Raw genomic sequence first — 7803 nt, forward strand, 5'->3', positions numbered from 1 at the left:
TAGCCTCTATGCACTAGTCGAGTCAGCTTCCTCCCATGGATTGACAATTTCATCATGGTTCTCGCTAATACTGCAATAAGATAGGATGGTGAGGTTAGACATGCATCCCACATTTGGCGCCATTGCCGGGGATCGAAGAGACCTAAACTAGGGAAAAACACGAGCGTCTTGTGAAGTTATCCGTTAAATTCTTCTAGGATCTGCTAGAGTTCAAAACTTTCTTTTAGAAACCGCATAGCTTAAGATTGTCGTCTTTTGCTGTGTAGAGGTAGCTTGGAAGTAATCGTACTTGCTGAGTACCTTTAGGATTGTAGAATTAGATAAGGATTTTGAAGATGATTGGTAGACGAGACAAGTGTTAAGATCAAAGCTCAAAAAATCATAAAAGACAAGAAAACGAGTGTTTGTGGATACTTTCCACAACCCCATTGCATGAGAATCTAAGAGTAGAGTAAGTAGGATCCGAGGTGGATTTCAAAACATTACTCTCTCTAAAAAGAATCAAGCGTGAGTTTTTATTGGAAGTTGCAGAATTTCAGGTCTACGGCTAGAAATAGCACGAAAAGACTCGAAACCACTCAATCCGACTGGAGAGTAAGCTTAAAAGTTGTCTGAATCAATTGGTAAGATCAAGGACACTTCGAGGTAAAAGTTGTCCCAAAGTCAGATTATTTACTTTTTCTTGATATTTTGGGCCAAATTAAGTCTTGACTTGATTCATAGGCTTAGCTCATGTAAAGACTGTCTTTGAAAAAATTGCAAAAAAATGTTCATTTCAAGCCTGAAGTTAATAATCATGATTATTAGCTTTTAGCTCAGATTTGACCAAGGTTCATACCATTGACTCATTGCAGGTGTACAAACAACTTTTGTAAAGGCCCAAAAGATTTGGATCACCAAACTGGGTAAAAACTAAAGTTTGTACTGACTTTTTGAAACTTGTGTGTAAATTGGGAGAAAATTTGTCTAAACTTGATAAAGTTTGATTCATAGGCTTGTATTCATGCGATAAACATGAGTACATGCTCAGTTGATGAAAAAGATGCAAAAAGTTACCAATTGTAAATAATCGTGATTATTTACATATGCCCCATGTTTCAACTTTTTTGACCAAGTCAGCATACCACTAGTTTTACCATGTTGTAATAAGCCCACAAACCAAATTTGGTAAGATTTGGATCACTAGATTGGAAATTGTGACCAAATTTGCAAAGTTAGTTTGCAGATAGAAAGTTGATGACCAAATTTGCAAAGTTAGTTTGCAGATAGAAAGTTGATGACCATTTGACCAAAAATTGTCCAAACTTGATGAAACTTGGCTAGTGACCTTAACATGAGGTGCTTAACAGATCTGTGTCAAACTTGGGACAAAAATTTACAAAAACATAGTTGGAGTAAATAATCACGATTATTTACATCTGCTTCAAAAATTAGAAATTTTGCAAATTTGAATATACCACAAGGTCAAACATATCAAGTAGACCCCACAAATCAATTTTGGTGAAATTTGGACCACAAAAGTGAGACCAAAGCCAGATTCTTGGAATGAGAGTCTGCGGACACGAAACAGTTGATAAACTTGAACAGATTTTGTCCAAACTTGTTGAAACTTGCCCAGGGACTCCAACAGAGTGTATACTTGCCAAACCAAGAAAGTTTTTTAAAAATTTTGACAAAACTAAATAATCGCGATTATTTACTACTGCTACACAAGGACACCAGTTTTGACTTTTGAACTTGTACAGTGTTAGACCAACATTATATAAAGCCACCGGGCAATTTTGGGTTCAATCGGATCCAAATTGGTACATGTTCACTCAGTTTCCAAGTTGCAGAGTAATCCTTTGATTTTTGCCAAATTCAAATCTGGAAGTCATTTGCTGACTCTCATAACTCAAATTGAAGTGATACACACAGACCAATCACAATAGTTAGCCAAAATTATACAGTCTTTGTGAAAGAATAGCTAACTTGATCAAAATTGTACAGGAATCGGGTTGCAGACGAGGAATAGGCAGAAGTTACAATCAAGTCAAGTGGAAATTAACGACGAGTCAATCCAAAGGTAAGTACTCTATCCAGGGCTTGACCAGTCTTTATGAACCTTAGATGTGGTCGTGCACTAGGTAATCAAGGAATATTTAGAGAAATCTCCAGTAGGGTATCCACTGAAGAAAGCATGAATGAAGGCATTTCCCTGCACACTGTCCTTGAAGAAGTCTCAGACACTTTCTCAGACTCAACATTTGAAATGTCTTCTTACTCGACTCACTCAGAGAATGGAACGACAGTGCGTTATAAGCATATACTTTTATTTTATAAAACTAATCGCCATGGATCTTAGATTTACCTGGATACTAACAAACAGTATGCTATCCGCATTGATGACTATGGTATCGAGTTTGAAGAAGACATTAGGGAAAACAAACAAGGAAAAATGTACATGGACAGAAACGGAACTCAATATTTACAAGTTGAAAACCCTGACATGATAGAAAAATGGGGGTTTGAAGTAAACTCTATAATCCCCGATATGTTAGCGAAAGAGGGACCACCAACTTTAGAATTTGAGGGATACGATCAAGTAGATTTGAAGCCTCTGAAACGGCTTATTACTGATAATCCTAGGATTGGAGTCTACTGTTAGGAGGATCGAAACATAAAAGATCTTTTGTGGACTTTGAATGCCAAATCAAGACAACTAACGGCCATGAAGATCATTTATATCTTCAAGATCAAGGATAAGGGATCAGCAGATCTACCAACCTACCTGTTACAACTTTGTTATGATGACTCCTGAGGAGGTAGAACAAACCAAGTACCAGGGGTATTCCATAAGGGATTGGATATTGGGCCAAGGACCAGAAACCATTCCAAGAGAGGAACACCGTGAGAGATCTTCTGAGAGTAATGTTAAGAAATCATAAACCACCTCATCATGCAGAAAAATGGGTGACACTAAGGCCAGTCCAGGGCTACATGAGTCACTATTTCCAACAGATTGGTTTGAAGGACTGGGGACAGGACCAACTGCCAGGAGACAGGGAGTTGAACCAAATAGACATATCAGACCAACTGATTTTCAAAAATGGGTCAGAAAATACAGTGGATCAGGGGATTCATACGACCACTTAACAAGCTTTAAGCAAGTGCTAAGAGCAGAACGTATATTCGATTTCCATACTCAATTCAAGGGGTTTGGAATGACATTAGAAGGAAAAGCATTGACATGGTTCCAAAACATTCCACCAAGTTCAATAATGGACTTGAACAGATTAGCTCAAGGATTTGCAGCTGCTTGTTCCAAAACGGGGATCAAACATAATAGGATAGCTTAAATCTACAACTTTAAATAGAAACATGGTGAGTCTGTTAGGGATTGTGCTACTCGAATAGAACAATACATTGTTAGATGCCCAAGGCTAGAGATACCTGCAGAAGAACGACTTGTTTCTCTGTTTCTAGAGGGACTGCTAAACAAAGAGCTTCATGCTATACTTTATAGCAAGAAGCATACAACCTTAGAAGAGTGTGTGTCAGATGCTATCAACTTAGGAGACATTTGTGATATTTTCAATCCAGAATATGTCCCTAAGGATAACCAAAGCGAGAAAATAGCGTCCACTAAACCTGCACAAGTAGGAATGGCTACTGCATCACCGCTTTCAACCATAGAAGACATTCTCAAAAGGATGAACAATATGATGAACAACATGCAAAAAGCATCTATGAGGGGACCGGGACAAGGGATGCCTCAACAAGAACACCCTATTAGGCCACAAAAATGGTGTGTAATTGAGGGTAAGTGGACCAACCATGAGACCAACGATTGCTACTTCATACCAAAGTATGATGGGAATGTTCAATACGTGCCCATGAGGCTACAAGGACAACCCATGTACAGATATCATCCTAATATGGCCCAAGCTCAAAGACCACCAACGGGTATGGAAAGACCTCAACCTATGTTGGGTCAACAACTTCTGTACCCAGGACATAATGCAGTGCCTGTAAAGTATATGCACCCAGAGGGAGTTATAGCTGAACAAGCACTCGTGTATGTTACACCCTATGCTGAGCCTAGTCCATCTACAGTAATGGTAGAAAGAGAATGGTATAATTCAAATCCACCACCAATGGAGGAACATGTGACTTATGCTCCATCAGAGCTCGCACCAATGTATTACGTAGCTAATCAAAGTGTCAGACCTCCTATGGTGAGACCCATGATTTAGCCAAGAATATAAACTGTCATAACTATTCGGCAGATGATCATTGGAAGAATGAATGCCCAGAGCCTGACAAAAACCTCAAACCAAATGAAATTTATTGGATACAATGCTGCAAAAAGGGAGGATACTTCCCGGAAGATTGTTCTAAAAATCCTTTAAACAAGGGGAAAATGGTAGTCAATGTAGTCCAAGTGATACCTAGTAGCTCATCTGAGAGTGAACCAATTGTTCCAATCAAGGTAAACACTAGAGCTCAGGCTAAGAAAAAGAAACATAACTCCTTAGATGATTCAGATAATACAAAAGCTCCATCTCAAAAGACCAAAAGAAGCAGAAGCAAAAGGTATGAGATGAGAAAACAAAAACGAGCTAAAATTGAGGAGAAAGCAAAACAGCTATTCCAGGAAAAGGCAAAAGAACCTAAAAGTGAAATCAAAGAAACGACAGTGAAATTTGGAGGATCAATTTTGGTCGATAAAATTTTGGAGCCTATCAATTCAGCCTTGGAAGCTTACCAAGCAGGACAAATGGAAGCGGCTAAGCTTGAAGCTTATCAAAATTTGGTAAGAATCACGCAAGAAATCCTGGAAAAGCAAAAACCCAAGCTTGAAAGTATCTCAAAACCTGAAGAGCTTGTGGTAAGAGACACTAAAGAAAAACCCGATGTGGTGTGGCAGAACCCCACCTTGAAACAAAAGAACCAGAACTTATAGTGCCGGACAACAAAGATGCCTTAGACGGAATTCCATTTGTAGAGGAAGACTGGCCAGGACACTTATGGGAAAAAGTTTGAGAGACTAATGATGGGAGCCTAACTCTAAAGTCAGCTCCTATAGAGTAGATCATTTGTCAAGGATTATTTCAGGAGAATCACCTAAAGGGGTAGACCTTTAGGTCCACAAAGAACCTAAAGGAAAACCTCCATGGTCGGAAAACATGGTGTCATTGATGACAATAGCACAAGTGGATTCACAAATACCACTTCCTATTACAATCAAATTAATCGAGCAATTGGTTATGTATCAATTACTAACTGGTAGGCTATACAAAAGAAACCAAGATGGAATATTGCTCTTATGCATTAGTCTTGAAGAGAAAAACCAGTATCTAAGTCCAGCACATGTTACCATAGTAGGACTTCACTTTGCAGAAGACCAAACTATGCAAAGAGTCTTGAGACTTGGAGTATTTTGGCAGATTATGAGGAGTGATGTTTGTTCTTTTATAAAGGATTGTCCTTAATGCCAAAAACAAACACCCATACCTCATGTAACGTTGTTTCAAATGACATTTGTTCCTAAGTGGAGTAACTATCTAGCTACTTACTTATCAAGCCGAACATTTCCTGAGGATATGAGTAAACACCGTCAAAGAGCAATGAAAACTGAAGCCAACACGAGTAGATAGCATGCCGTTAAGACCAATGATGGGGACAAGAGCTTTCGCAAAATGGGGTATAGATTTTGTTGGGCCAATACAACCTGCTTATAGAACCCAAGCTCAATACATTATTGTAGATACAGATTATTTGACCAAGTGGGTCGAGGCTAAAGCAACTCAAAATAATGATGTCAAAACCACTACTGCATTCTTATATGAGTATGTATTCACGAGATGTGGACTGCCAATAGAAATTGTTAGCGATCGGGGAACTCATTTCCTCAATGAGGTAATCAAGTATTTGCTTAATGAGTTTATGGTCATCCATAAAAAAATCAGCTCCCTATCACCCACAAGCAAACGAACAAGTTGAGTATACGAATAAAATTCTTAGCTCAGTCTTGAAAAAAGTGGTTAGTTTAGCAAGGACAGACTGGGAAATGAATCTCCATACAACTCTATGGGCTTATCGAGTTTCATTCAAAACAACTTTAAATGCTACACCCTTTAACCTTGTTTATGGTCTTGATGCCATACTGCTAATAGAATTTCTATCATCGACATTAAAGGTAGCTAAAAATATTGAGTGGACTGGACATGAATTGTCAAAAAGACTTGAAGATTTGGAAAAGCTAGATGAGCAAAGGCTAACTATTGTAGCTCACATCTATGCACAAAAGGAAAACAGAAGCAGTTTTTTGATTCCCATCTGATTACAAAAATCTTCAAGAAAGGGGACTTAGTTTTATTCTATTCCCTTAAGCAACACATTTCCAAGTTTAAGAAAAAGGAAAACGGACCATTTATCATTGAAGATGTATCTCCAAGTGGAGCAGTAAAGTTTTCCACCCTAGATGGTGAACCAATGGCTAATTGGATTAGTGGATGCCGTTTAAAGAAATACAATCTACCACTAACCAATGAGCTGCTAGAAAGAATGCATGCAGCCAAGAAAAGGAGGATCAAACAACAATAGGTTATTGATGAACCCCAAGAGGAATCTCGGCTTCAGGTACTCAAACGGAAAGCTGCTCTCAAGAATCAACAGATACCAATTCCCATCAACACTCTAGAAATAGGTGACCGACAATGGGAATTGCCTAAAGATGCCATATCAACAAATGATGAATGGTTAGACGGAATAGACCTTTGCATCAAATTACAACTCAACAATCATAGAACAAATGCTTTGGTCGACATAGGAGCTAGAGTAAATGCAGTCAGTTATTCCACGTACAAGAAAGCAACAAATCAAGCATTGACGACGGGAATAGCGACTATCAAAGGATGCAACAAGAACCCAACACCAACTTTAGGAGTAGTCAACTTGAACGTGATAGTACATGGATGTTCATGCCCTCAACAGTTTGTATGCTTACCAGGTGAGCACATGAATGAGACGATGATTCTTGGAATTCCCTGGATGTGAACATACAAGGTAGTACCAAATTGGGATACGAATCAGCTCAAGCTATCACCGAAAGACGGACAACTCATTGTTCCAATTGTACCAAGCAAGAAGGAATGGAAAGGAAGTAATCAGTGGAGAAAAACTCAAAGCAATCAATCTTCTCCATTCTCTCAACAAGCACATGCTACAAGTAGCATGCAAGGAGTCAGGCAAATTTGGGTACCAAAAGCATAGCTTAAGGACAAGCCAAATCTGGGTGCCCAAAACTTCATCGACAAAACCAAAGGAGGTTCCAAATATCAAAACACAGAGACGAGCATCTTTGGACAAGGAACCTAACATGAAATTGGTTTGGAAGAAAAAAGAGCACTTATCTTCTCCACAAACCCTAAAACCAATACCGCAATGGAGAATTATGTCTCAAAAGACTCCACCACACCATACAGGACCAAGAAAATGAAGCTACCAATGGCGAGAAAAAGCTTAAGCAATTAGTGTGATGAAGCATCCTGATGGCACAATTAAGCAGAGAGCACACAAGTTACAAGATTTGCTCTTTGGCAGAAAGTAACAACAAACCTCGACATCAGAAACCCTTGAGTTAAATACTCAAGACCCACCTCTTGCACAACATATTGGTTTGAACTGCATTGATCTTCAAAGGGTGGTAGAGTCAACCACGGCTATGCATAAGGCACAATTGTTCAGCCCATGCAACACAGTCATCCCAGAGTATGCCATCTAAGAGGGGTGGAAGGGCACTAAGTAATTAAGTAATTA

Source organism: Adiantum capillus-veneris, chromosome 16, assembly GCF_014529385.1.
Source record: "Adiantum capillus-veneris isolate H3 chromosome 16, ASM1452938v2, whole genome shotgun sequence".
Lineage (NCBI taxonomy): Eukaryota > Viridiplantae > Streptophyta > Polypodiopsida > Polypodiales > Pteridaceae > Adiantum > Adiantum capillus-veneris.